The following is a 14,221-nucleotide window of genomic DNA, read 5'->3' as shown; positions in this document are numbered from 1 at the left end:
CATGGTTGACAATTTCTCCTTTTAATTATTTCTAAATCGGTTTGGCTTGGCAACATTTTCGAAAATCTCGTTTAGGGCTGATCGTTAGTTTATCGACTAAGAGATTTCATTAGTGATCACTTAAATAGTAATCAGATATCTTTGCGGAAAAAGGAATAGATTTTTTTCCTAAAGCAACGGTTACAATTATCATAAAATATTTTATTGATAAATAAGAAATAGCGAATGGTGATCGCTTATGTTTATTCACGAATCAAAGGTCACTGTGCAATGTGCAACAGACTCATAACAGACTACAGCTTTGCCTTTAGCTGTCACCATTGTCATTTATTTAATGTCAAAGTCAGACGACAGTTAATGTCCGTCATCTCCTTTCCTTCTTTCCCAATCCCCAAATTATATGTGCCTTTATTAAATTTATAATAATTAACAAAATAAGATTGTAATTATTTTATATGTAGTATTATATATTATATGTTTGTACATAATCTGTATGATAAGTATTAATATTTACTAACACCTATATTTGTGTTGTTTCAGGTAAAAAAGAAACAAAATATTAAAGGAAACTGTCCCAGTAAATAATTACAATTTACCCATGTGCTATCACTACACGACACTGGCAGAAATTGTTGTAAAGAACAGCAGATTGCCATAAACAAAAAAAAAAAAAAAAAAAAAAAAAAAAAAAATAATCACGCACGGGTCTATTTTGTAAGCCAAATAAAACTTGTCAAGTTTTTAAAATAGGTGGGACATTATTGATTATTTCACAAAATATAGTGATCTTTAATCAATAAAAGTGTAAAATGTCTAGAAGGCCGCATTCCGGTAAAAAAACTAACTTGTCTCAGGTGAGTCATACATTTCATTATTTGCTTCTTCTTAGGGTCTCATCCGGTTGTATTATTGCAGTTAATGTTAGTTTATTTATAGGAATAAGTCATTGTCGTTAAGGAATGATAAATCCTCCTTGGAGGTTAATCTAAGAAGGACCTTATCAGCTGATTAAGGTTTTGTAAACAAAGGGTCATTTAAAGCACATAGTTTATTAAATAAATAAATAGAGTGAATACTCTTATTGTATTTTGTTCGTATTCGTATTTATGAGCAATAAAATAGGTTATGAGAGTTTAATGACCTGCTAATGTCTGGCTCCATGCTTGCAGACAAAGGAAAAAGGAGCTGTCTGAAAACCTATTGATTTAAGTAAACATGAGTTGCAAACTTTAAATTGCTGAATTTACAGTACGTGATTACTATCTAGTATCTATCCAAGAAGATGTCTGTATGATATATCGAGTACATAAAAAAATTGCTGTAAGAGATTAAAAAAAAAAGTTTTCCTTTTTAAACTGAAACCCAAGGCAACATCAAAATAATTGTAGTTGTAAAAAAAGGGTATGGATATTACTTGTTAATTATTTGTAACAAACAAGACTTAATTTAATTTTTATCAATTTATTGCTGGTTTTTATCAAAACAAGGGACAGTAATGTAGAAAATAAAGAAAAAAAAAATATATTAAGGATAATTTTGAAAACATGAGAATTAGAGTCCTAAGACCTTTGCCCAGCTGTAGGAAAAAAAAGGTTGGATTGACATAACCAAAGTCATTCTTTCATATTCAGCAACACAGTATCTGGCTTTAATGATCATCATCTCTTTAATAACAATAAATTGAGATAATCATCCTATTTCTAAGGCTTTAAATAGTTCTGACATCAGTTTTTGTAGAAATCTGTCCAAGGTCACTAATGTGAGTAGCAGTAGGTTGCAAGAACAATTGAATAATCATTGCACTAGTGTGTTTCTTTACTGTATCAGGAATGGGATTATGAAAGCATTCATTTCACATATACAGAAAGAATATTCTTTTTAGTAATTGTTTGTCACCCATCACACTCACATTTTTTTAGCTACTTATGTAAAGGTAATCAATTTTAAAGGTTTTGTTTTGCCACAAAGCTCAGGTTAAAAATAAAATGTGACTAAAAACCAATACCTGACTAAACAGATTTCCAAAGATTACTAGATTACCATGCCAAGCTCACAAATTATGGTCTGGTTTCAAGTATTTTCGTATTTCAGTTTGGCCTCATAGACATACCGGACTTAAACGATGATGATGAGCCCCTGGACCTATCAGATGACGATATTGACTTGGAAGCGGAGTTGGCTGCGATCAGCGGAGGCCAGCAGAGGCGCAGGCCCAAGAAACCACCTCCTACAACTTCTGCTGTGAATCTTGATGCGATGATAGCCGAGAGCTTGAAGGATATACCTTCTAATGATGAGGCATCAGGTATGTTAACTGTTGTTTATGTTATGCAGAAACTGTAAATTACTTATGTATTAAAACGGAGAAAAATATAGTTATGGTCATATCAAAAGTAGTAGTGAATTCTAAATTTACAAACATGGTTGTGTTGAGAATACCTCTTCTTGATGAAACCTCTTCCAAATGCTCTTAAGTCAAAGTATCTTACGAGAAACCTTCGCCTATCGGCTGCGAAACACCAGCACGCACATACAAATATATTATAAAACATTCAACCATTCTCACTCAACCGATAAAACGTTAGTGTGTCAACCCTCACTTTCCAAATATGTTAATAACTATACCATCTCAAACAGGTGACGATGATGACCCTGATCTTCTCAACGAGCTCCAAGCTCTGTCCTTGGCGGACGACGACGAGTCCCCCCGCCCCGCGCGGCCCGCCCCGCACCCCCGCCCCCCGGCGCGCCCCTCAGTACTGACAGCAGTACCATCAGCCTGCTGCAAGACAGGATCACTAATTATACCGTCGCTGAGAAGAATGCCAAGGCGAATGGGGAGAGCAGTCGGGCGAGACGGTGAGGATTATGTTTCTGTCAAATGAAATGAAAGAAGAACTGTGTTTTTTTCGTGTATAGATAAATTTCTGGTATTTTATGTTATGTAGACAAAATGCAGTAGTAATAGTAAGTTCCTATTTAAAATTTATTCAAATAAGGCTACTTAGTGGCACTTTGTGAACATTCAAAATACGAAGGATGTTGATGTGGTCATCCATCGCTAGTTCCAAAGAATTTCTTGCCGTGGAAAAAAAAAATACGCAAAAAGCTCTTACAGCAAAAGGAACCTGTTTAACATTTACAGTATAATACAATTATTTTCGCGATGCAATGAACTATTTTCTTAAAAAAAGGACTCCCGCATTAAACAAATTAATCCTTTTGTAGCAGCGGTCACAAACATTGTAAGTCAGGTGCACAAACACACCCAGACTCAATCTCACAAATACTCGTCCGCGCCCCGTGACACGTCGCGCTCTGTAGGTTTAACGTGCTGTACAAATCCTTTAAAACAAAAACACTCGCCTAGATTAAAAACAAATGACGATTGTTATCAATAAGCTCTCTGTCGTAAAAAAATAATTTAATCCTGTTACAATTTACCGAAAGTTTAAATTACAAATGAGTTGAAAAGATTTAGTTTTCATCTAATGAAGTTGAATATGAATTACTCATTCACGGCAGACTAAGTAGAGCATACTTATTAAAAAAATACGATTCTATTGTTCGTGTTTCTTCCGTAAACGTGATAATTAGCCGGCGCGGTCATAACTTGTAACTGTTGTTTGTAACTTCATAACTATTCATTTAGTACAGTTTCCGTGTATTTATTATAAGCTTTTTGTCTATGGCGGCTTTTGCCCTAATAATTGCCCACTTGATACAATTATTCTTAGGTTTAAAAATAAGAAATACTTAATTTACTGTAACTGATGAAAAAGGTAACTGTTGTTCTTCTTGTAATTGGCCGATCATTTCGCATTTTCATCTGATTGGTCATTTGCTTCAAATGTTACCTAAGTATCGTTTACGATAGAAGACAGATCAAAGGATAGAATAAAAATTCATTGCATCCCGATATAATTAACTCATATTTTTGATTTGCACTACCAAACTTCAGCGTGGATTGAAGTTCCTATATTTATTCCACTTATCACAGAAAAGTAATCCACTTATATCGTTCCATAATCTGTCTAGGATGTAGCTTAGCGTTAAAGTTTTGGTTTTCCTATTCTCAATTTCAAAAGCGTCGACATTAAAAACCCCAATTTTCACATAGATTCGGACGCGGCCTTAAAACGCTCCAAGATCTTCTAAAACAAGCGAAAGCTGGGAAACCGATCATGAACGAGGATATTCCACCACCAGTCGTAGTTGGCAAGGCCCCAGACGGTTCTCAACGGATACCGGAAGAAGTTCCAACGTCACCAGCTCCGCAAATACCGAGGGAAGCTCCAGAAGCTCCACTAATAGACTTTGGACCTCCGGAACCGAGTCCTGCGTCGAGGTCTGAAAAGCCTAGGCCTCCATCGCCAAGACCTGAGGAACCGAGTCCACCGGAGCCGAGCAGCCATAGAGCTGAGACTAATGAAGGCTTGCAGATTATTCTAGGTAAGTTAATTAATATGGCAGGTATTTCTCACTATTGCATAATTTATGTTTTCATAGGGCGAATTAGCAATGATCATTTTTGCCCACTTGGATTGAGTTTATCTATTTTTCATAACGGGGGCCCTTCATTTTAACTGGTATGTTCGGCGAATTTAGAAGTGATGAAGAAATGAACTGGAACTTCATTTAGTTCCAGGGTATTTTTGCAGCAAATAGAACTTGAAATGAACTACATCTTGTGCTATATGACAGTATTATTATAGCAGTTTATATTATTATGTGTAACAAAGACCTGTAGTTTTTCAAAATGTCTATAAAACTTTTTCTCTTTTCAGCTCGTAAGAACGAATTTAAAGTAGCAGCTTTAGAAGCTAAACGAAATGGGAACAAGGCGTTAGCGTTGAACCTTCTGAAAGTGACCAAACAGTTCGACATCGTGGTAGAGGCCTACAAAAGAGGCGAGGCGATGGATCTGAACGAGTTGCCGACTGTCGCCATGTTCGCTGACTCCGCTGAGGGGGGCAGGGAGGATGAGAGCATTCAGTCTTCTGAAGGTATAAAGCATATTTAGAGGAGTATATATTAACACAAATGAGCATGAGAAAAATTGGTGGAGACAGGTGGTACACAACAAGTGTTTATTGAAAATAAAAATACCCCGAAACACTTGAATTTAGAATTTCTTATAGTGGCTACTCGCAACAAACATTCGTGGATCACACAAATGCTTGTTTTATGCGGAGATCGAACAAATCGATCGTAAAGTTAATGAAAATATCATTTCAGCTCCAGCACCGGCGCCTCCCGTCCTGGTCACAGCTACCACACTGGAAGAAGGGTTAAAACAAAGATTAATGGCTTTCAGGGTTAGTAATTTGATTAATAATAGTGGCTAGTCCATGCCTATGCTAAAATTTGTCTTGATTATTGCGAGAAATTAATTGAAAACATAACATAATTCTTTTTCAAGCGACATGAATCTGCTAAATTCTATTTTATTTTACAAAAAAAAAACAAACAGAATACCCTTATTTGAAATAAATTTTTGGTACGTTTTTTATTTATTGCCAATTTACAAATTTCCGTGCTAAGAGTAGATGGCTTTTTGCATGTGAAAACTCCCTCGCACACAAGGATAAAATTCCTTAGTGCGAGAGTCGTTTATTAAGGAGAAAATTGATCTTGCTTGATTATAACTTAAACCATTCTACAAAAAACCCGCTTTAATTACCCCGAATATAATTACCTACATATCTTAAACTCCCCTTTCTTCTTACACAGGAGTTAGAATCCAAAGCGAAAGAGGAAGGCAACATGTCGAAGGCCCGTCGTATGAACAGGATCACGAAGCAGTACGCGGACGCCATTAAACAACATGGCGCGGGTCGTCCGATCAACACGGACGAGCTGCCCGCGCCCGCTGGCTTCGGCCCGCTACCTACTGCCGGCAGACCTGTGAGCTACTCTTAAACATAGCTGTTAACCGCCCGTTACAAATCAAATGTTCCCACTGACCTTTCTGCATCAACTTTCTCATGGAAAAACAACACAGTCGCTAATCAGTAAAGTTGTAATTAGCAAATTAAAAATTTCTATTAAATATAGCTGTTACCCGCGGTTTCGCACTGGAATTCAAATCGGAATAAAACCTCCTATGTTTCAATTCAGGTTATAAACTATCAGTGTATCACGTTGCATTAAATCTGTTCAGTGGTTTTTGCGTGAAAGAGGAACAAACATCCAAACATCCTTAAACACTCGAGCTATCAAGTTTATAATATTAGTAGGATAATAGGATCTAAAAATGATTACTATAGTTTTAAACGAATGCTGTATTATTACATTAAAGCGGTAGTATCTGTTAATACATCTTTATTTTAGAAAGTTGTAAGGTTTATAAAAAAACAGTTTTTCGTCATTCTTGGATGGTTGGGATTGTTTTTCTTATTCAATCATCATTTTACGATGTTTTTGCTGTAGCCATACTTTTATAGCATATCTGAATATTTTGTCTCTTGAATATTTTTATTGAAATCATTTTTTACTTCTAACTTGTAAGGATTTTTTCTCTAAATGCGCTTTATTTCTCGTATTAGCAGCCGGTTGCTCCACCAGCACCCGTTGCTACCCCATCGTCCGAACGTAAGGTGACGAAAAACGAGCCACTTGCATACCTGTTGCAAGAACAGAGGAAATTCAAGGAAGCAGCACTATTCTTTAAGAAGAATGGTAAGTTAATTATATAATGAGATGTCCCAGTGAAAGTTATTTTGCTAACTAAATAGGTCTAGAGAATAAAAGGCTTTGTAAAATTGATGTTGTCCTATTCTCAAACCTTCCCTATATGCACACAAAATTTCATGGAAAACGGTCGAGTGGTTTCGGAAGAGTTCAATTACGTTACGTTCCCTCTGACAAAATTTATTAGCCAAAAATATTTTCGCCATTTATCCTAACTTTACTACCTCTCTCTCAGATAATATACCAGCAGCAAAAGGTCTACTCCGCATGGTGAAGTACTACGACCCTATAATAGAAGACGCACGCGCCGGCAAGAGAGTCCACCTTGACAATGTGGTCGTCATACCCTACTCTATGAGGGACCTTGAAGCACGGTATGTATTGAAATCATTTATGTTTTGAAACGTCCTCGGGAGAAGAGAAGAGAAGGAAGGAGTCTGTATTAAGTCTAATCAGGGTTGTAAATGATAGGGGTAGTAATTAGAAATAGTTTTTTTTTGGTCTCATGTCTCCCATGGCAGAGAAACATCTATTTATTTTAAATATTTTTAGGCGCTAGTGTAGTGTCGTTTTATTTTGAACGTCATGTTTACCGCATCAGAAAAATATGCTCCTTTTTGTTTTAATTTTTCCCGTCCTTAACTTTTTTTCTTCCAGTTCTTAATCTTCATACAATTTGCCTCTGTTTTGATTGATTCCTTGCTCCCCTAGTTACGGCGGCGGCAGTAGCCACAGTACCGCGTGGGTGGAGGAGCTAGTAAACAGTGTGTCTCGGCCGCGGCGCCAGTCCACCAGCTCCACCACGTCGGGCGCGTCCAGCGGGGTGAGCGGGGCCAGCGGGGGCAGCGCGGGCAGCGGGGGCAGCGGGGGCAGTGCGGCCAGTGGGGGCAGTCGCCAGGCCCCGCGGGCCTCGGGCTCGGGCGCGGGCCCCGACGACGGCATCATGGCGGGCGCGCTCGCCGCCGACGCCTCCATAGACACGTCGGCCTCACACGACGAAGTCTTCTCCAGGCTGCAACACCAGCTGGAGCTACAGAGGCAGCTGTGCCAGGCTCACTACGAGCATAACATGAAGATCGGGAACATTGCGGAAGCGAAAAAGATTGAGCCCATGATACAGGATATCTCGGAGAGATTGGATGTCGCGTTTTTGGAATTTAAGTGAGTTTTAACGATATTTTGAAAAGAGTAGATATAAAACAATATTTTAAAGTCAGTATTAATATTGAAACTATCTTAACTCTCAAAAATAGAGTTTGATTTTTATTGATATCCAAAATCGGCTTTTATTGTAGTTTCTTGAGCATGTAGCAAATGGTGTCAATACTCAAAGCCGTGACAACTAATTTTCCTCTTTTTGACTGTTCAAGATTAACAGAATATATTGTAGTTACATAAATAATAATAACAATCGTAGACCTTCCATAGAGTTTTTGTATTTTCTAAAAGAATTTTATTAAAAAAAAATATATTTTTCTCTTTACAGACGTCGCGGTGTATTACCAAGGTTCCACTATGAAATGCCGGCAGTTTTCTATAGTGCAATGCAATACGCACCTTAGTGATAGTGACTTAGAGGTTGACTATCGTGCGGGGGATAGCCTACAACGTGGCGAATCCCAAAGATATTGATACTTATGTCAAATTCGAGTTTCCTTTTCCACAGGTAAGTCGTATTACTATATAATATATATACTATATAATTCCTTATTTTAGATGATTTATGTATGTATTCAATGTTTAAGATAATAATAAAACATTTTTAATTTTATTTTTTTTTAATTTTTTTTTTAATTTAAAGTTAAACAATCTTGGTTATCTTTTTTTTTCAAAATCATTAAACCGCGTTAACTCATTAAAATAAAACAGTAGTTCTTTCTCTATTCTCTTTTGTAAGATTGTTTACCTTCATAAGTACTTAAATGATCTGAGTATAAATAATTATATCCCTTCATTTTTACACTTAGTTTAGTGAAATAACTAGAGACTTTTCAAATCCCTCCTTTTGATCACGTGATTTTTATATTATTCCATATTTATTTTAATTTAGAATTGGAAAATGAATAACTATTGTAGACCCATTACAAATACATTTACGATGCCAAAACAAAGAGCTCAATGCTAAATTATTCATGTCCTAAACTTATACATAAAAATCTCTACAGGAAGCACCAGTATCAGATAGAACAGTTATAGTAAAGGACACAAACAATCCTGAATACAACCAGACATTCAACCTCACCATCAACCGCACCAGAGCTTGCCTGAGGGTGTTCAAACGACACGGTATCAAGTTCGAAAGTCTGGTCGCGCGGGTAAGTAGCTCTTAACATTTAATTTAGGTAGGTTTAGATATAAGTAAGAACTTCGCATAGCAGCAAGCGTTAGCTGCTATGCCTAGCCTATTTCCAACTATGTTGGGGTCGGCTTTCAGTCTAATCGGATTCAGCTGAGGCAGCTGATAGGCAACTGCCTATCTGACCTCCTCAACCCCATTATTACCCCATTACCCATTGACACTTTGTAAACGAGCCACGATCACTAAACACTAGACATGCATAGATTAATATACATTTCTAGCGACACTTAAACAACGTGTAGTTTTTTTCATATGGCAGTAATGTTTTACCTTTAAGATACAAATAGCACAATGGCTAAAAAAAAGGAATATCTCTCTCATTGATGTTGTCTCCTACTGCCCATCGTGGCGGTATAATGGAACCTCATTTTGGATCCGGCGAGTAACCAACTATTTTTTTCAAGACATGCTCATTATCATTATGATTAAACAACTAGCCTGAATTTGTATTTTTCTCCCTTTAATAGTTTTGTAGCTGACTTAGGTCTTTCATATCTGTTCTTCTATAAAGAAGGCCTACCAAATCCAATTTAAGATTAAATTCTCAACAAGTCATCTGCTTGAAGAACCTGTGTCCCCATGTATGCCTTTCAAAAGGGCCAGATTTCTTTCCTAGAAATTTGAAAGAGATACAAATTATATCTTAGCCTATAAATGGCCCTCTATTAGGCTTTCCCATGAGATGTGAGTATTGGTAACACTATGTGGTTGGGTCATTGCATATTTGGAATTCTATATTTCAGGTTATTTGAAAATAATAACGAATGAAGAATCATCACTCTTACTCTGATTTAGTGTTGAATAACAGGCGCCATCTAGCCCTTTTTTAGGAAACTATATTCACATTAGCTTCAAAAGAAAAGACTTCTCAATCTTGGTTTCTTGTCCATAAATCTGCGTTCTCGAGAAGGTTTCTGCCTAAAATTATTTATTTGGCCAAGAAGGTAATGTAATTTCTTCGACTTAGGCTATAAAAGTATGGTGAACCATAAAGAAGTATGTCTAATGACGTCACTTGTCAGTAAGTGTGTACTGATAAGTGACGACACACGAACTAATTATACTTATTTAGTCAAATACTCAGGTTGGGAGAGGTTTGTAGTAGTAACGATTATCAAAATTAGTTGTGTAGGTTTTAATTGTTAAGAAGCATGTTATGTGTACATTAGAAATAGGACTTAACTTTTTGTTTCTTACTAAACCTAGTGTTGGTTTTAGACCTGAATTGGCATGCATATAGCCTTTACCTACTAAACCGTAATACAGCTAAGGTTGACTTTTTTTAATGTCGTTTGTAAATACCTGGTTTTGTTAATTCTGTAGTTTATTTGGTCTAGACCAGATGCTTTCATTGTCCTAATCCTCTATTACCTCTTCTCAAAGATAGAAGATAGTTTAGTTTTTCTTGTTCTTGTGTCCGCCCACAATGAATGATCTTGTTTTTAATTTCTTTGCCTATTTGTAGTTAATACGTTCCATTTCAAATGTGCGTTTTATTTCCTCTCTATATCTTCCGTCTCTCATAAGGGTATTTTTTTTTCGATTTTTCGTTTTCCATACATCTACTGCATCTGGGTCTTTTCCGGTTTTCAAACATAAACCCATTACCCCATCCTGCCTTGCTTAACTAACATTTGGACTGCTATACTTAAACTCACTTTTTTCTTTTGGTATCCGAACTCCTATTACACATTCGCTCATATTTGCAGAAATCTTCACGGATTTTTTTGCCCTTTGGCAAGGTGTAGAAAGTACATTAAGATTGTGTGTCTGTAACTGTTAGATGGGCATGCATATCACATATAACATCACCGGGGTGGATCACTGTCTCCCTTATACTTGGGACCGCGGGAACAACGCAATGCCTGCCCTAGTTTCTTATTTTCTAACAAATTGTACAAAACTTCCATCTAGTCTATTAGTGTTTCGTACCGTAGTATGCTTTACGCCAGCTGTACTCAACCTGCGGCCTCGAATATAGGCAGACTTTACGATCAAAGTGTATTATAAACCATTCAAGATATCAATGAAGATCTCAAAAAAATTTTTGCTTGCGGCCCTCGACGAACACCTTGTCCAGATGAAAATTATTAGTCGCCCCTATGAGGCCGGGTTGAGCAGTGCGGCGGGCTAGCTTTGCCGGGCGCGGGCTGGCTTTGTCTAGCTCTGGCTGGCTTGTCTGGCGCGGGCTAGCTTTGCCTGGCGCGGACTAGTGCGGGCTGGCGCGGGTGTGTGTGTGAGGCTGGCGTGTGCAGGTGCGGCGGCTGCGCTGACGCGCTGTTCTGTTGCAGCGGCTGGTTCCGCAGCGACGCGCTCGTGGGCGCCGCCACCGTCAAGCTGGCGCCGCTGCAGGACCACATCACGCTGCATAACTCCTTCCCGGTAAGCTCGCGGGCTGGCTATATCAATATACTTCTAAATTTTACATTTCTTTTGTTTCTTCTTTCTCATTTCTTAAAAAAAAAACTGAAACCTAAGGAATTAAATCCTTGTATAGCGAAGGGTTTCTCAAACATTCACACAGACACCCAAACTCAGGACAAGTATTCGTGGGTCACACAAACGTTTGTCCTACGCGGACCGAACCTGTGACGCGTCGCGCTCAGTGGGTTTGGCTTGGTGACCTCAACCACTCGGCTATCCGTGCCGTGCATTGGTATAGGAAACAAACAAAACGCGGGCAGTTTGTGAAAAAATATGACTTAACAACTAATAACTAAACGTCATACTCTTTTTCCAGTTGATGGACGGGCGTCGGCCTACAGGAGGCTCGTTGGAAGTCAAGCTCAACGTCCGGACGCCACTACTGCAGGAACAAGTCAAGACCACTCAGCATCGGTGGATAGTCATCGAAGATTAATCATAAGACTCCGCAAAAAGTATTCATACATTCATATAAATGTGGGCACTTGATACTTGTGCAAGCGCTTACATGTCACGTGACCAATCAGAAAGGATCGTTGTCTTAACGATTAGTCATTTGTTTCGGTTGTCAGTTACACGGAATAAAACACTATCAGTTTCTTAAGTTTATGAATTTGATCTGTTTATTAAACATTTTGTTGGTCAATCAAAAATCTTAACTAAACGTCGAGTTTGATTAGACATTTGATAGGTAATTAATTTCTTTACTTGTATTGACCAGTTTTGTAGAAACTATCAATTTATTCTTGTTACATACCGAGTAAAAAGCATGCAAATTGGTTTCTCTGAAGTAGGAGGATAATTGTCACAAACATAGAACAAACATCAATGGTTTACCTAAAACAGGTATTTTATTACTTAGCTTTGCGGTAAAGCGCACTATTATAAAAAGTAAAAATATATGTATGCAAATGTGTAAAAGAAATTGCGGCTTAAAACACGGAGTGAGATAGAAGTATACAAAATGGTAGGTAAGACAGAGATAGTTGTTTTTGTAACTTTAATAAAGATGCACTTCGTATATTACATGCAAATCATTTTGATTTAGATTTGTTGCTGAATTCTTCGGTTGTGGATATGCGCATAAGTGTAAATGTGACCTTTGTCGATATTACGTATCAAAAGCCAAAGCGACAACAACCTATACACAATAGCTGACTATAATAATTTGATAATGGTTAACAGACAGGGAGGTGTAAAGGGGGTTTACTTGAACCGACCGTGTGAGTCGCTCCTCGCTGCCTTTGCTCATAATTAAGGACTCTGGTTGGGTCCGAAACTAGTCGAGCTATCGCGATTAATACGTGAGAGGAAGGCTTTATCAAGAAAAAAAAAGAACGTTGCTATTATAATATAGAGAACTGTTTCTTCAAAATTAAATCCATTTCGTGATGATAAATGTTTCGCACAGCGTTCGCAAGATGTATGCCCAGTATGATACAAGCTGTTGTGATTAAATATATAAAAAATGCATTTTAATGAGCAATATTTTGATGTAAATGGGGAAGGTTAGCTTTATCAAGAGTTGAAGGAGTGTTAATGGGTATGTTATGTAATTATATGTAAATAATCTTATAAATATTCACAAACTATATCTGTCTCTTTTTATCTTATTGCACTTCTAATTAGATTGAAAGGGACAGAAATATTATAACTTTTTTCTTTCAATACGTTAATGAACGAAGCTTTAGTGTTTAAGTCATTGTAAAATACGAAAATCTCAATATTACACGTCCAGCTATTTTCTCTATTTTGTTACTTGTAATGTTATGCGAAATTGAACTTTAATTGTGTAAGATAGAGTCTCAATTTCTTTATCATATGATGTTATGTTTTTTTAAAGCAAAATTTAGCCTTATGTATTAGTGATACGGTTCAATATTCACTGTTTCTAGCCAGTGTGGAGGCAAAATATAGCTAAAAGCAAAAATTAAATGAATTCAAGATGTTGTTATTTTTGTGTTATTTGAATTTTTTGTTTATTGAATTAAGATTATTGTATAAAATCATGGATAATTCGTAAATTATTAATAATGGCAATGGCTTTCCAATTTTTCTATGTTGATGAAGTCCAAAACAATTTGACATATTTTTTGCAAATAAATAATTTATATTTTTATACAGAAGTAGTACACTATACACAATTTACAAGCATTTAAATTACAACACTTAGGAGTGACATTTTTACAAGTGCTATTCCTGCAAATGTATGGGAATAACAATTCTTGTGAAAAGGGTATTTCTAAAAAAGAATTGTTGAGTTCCATTACACAGATTTCTTAAAAATATTCTACACGCATTTTTTATTTTATCTTCGTAAACAAAAAAGTGAAGATGTACAGTGAAATCAAATGTCTTGTGACGTCACTTACCAGTTCGCTTTTACTAGCATGTGATGTTAGCAACCTTAAATCCTTTCAATCTTGCTTACTGTTAATTATGTCATAAAGTTAAAATTATGTATTAAATATTTATTGGAAATCTGTCTGACCACTATACAGATTTATATTATTTGATTTAGTCAAATACCCTGTTCCATACATTTGGGTCATTGCTTTAAAAATGTCACTTGTCTAAGAGCGCAGATTGTCTAAAAGACAAATTGTAGCCGTGTAAGATATGAGACACGTTTTGGCGAATAATTCACGGAATACGTTACATTATTTATATTTAAGAATGTATATTTTAATGTTAATAAATGTATTAATAAAGATCTGTTTGGTTCTATTTCATTTAATATATCTT

The 14,221-nt window shown here is 36.6% G+C and overlaps 1 pseudogene; it reads left to right on the top strand.

The window, feature by feature from the left end:
• Positions 1-696: 696 nt before the first annotated feature.
• Positions 697-12,975, top strand: LOC113507895 (annotated as a pseudogene).
• Positions 12,976-14,221: the final 1,246 nt, after the last annotated feature.

The sequence above is a fragment of the Trichoplusia ni genome, unplaced genomic scaffold (assembly GCF_003590095.1).
Source record: "Trichoplusia ni isolate ovarian cell line Hi5 unplaced genomic scaffold, tn1 tig00003448, whole genome shotgun sequence".
Classification (NCBI taxonomy): domain Eukaryota; kingdom Metazoa; phylum Arthropoda; class Insecta; order Lepidoptera; family Noctuidae; genus Trichoplusia; species Trichoplusia ni.
Note: the sequence above shows the minus strand (reverse complement) of the source record. Positions and strands in the feature narration are given on the sequence as shown.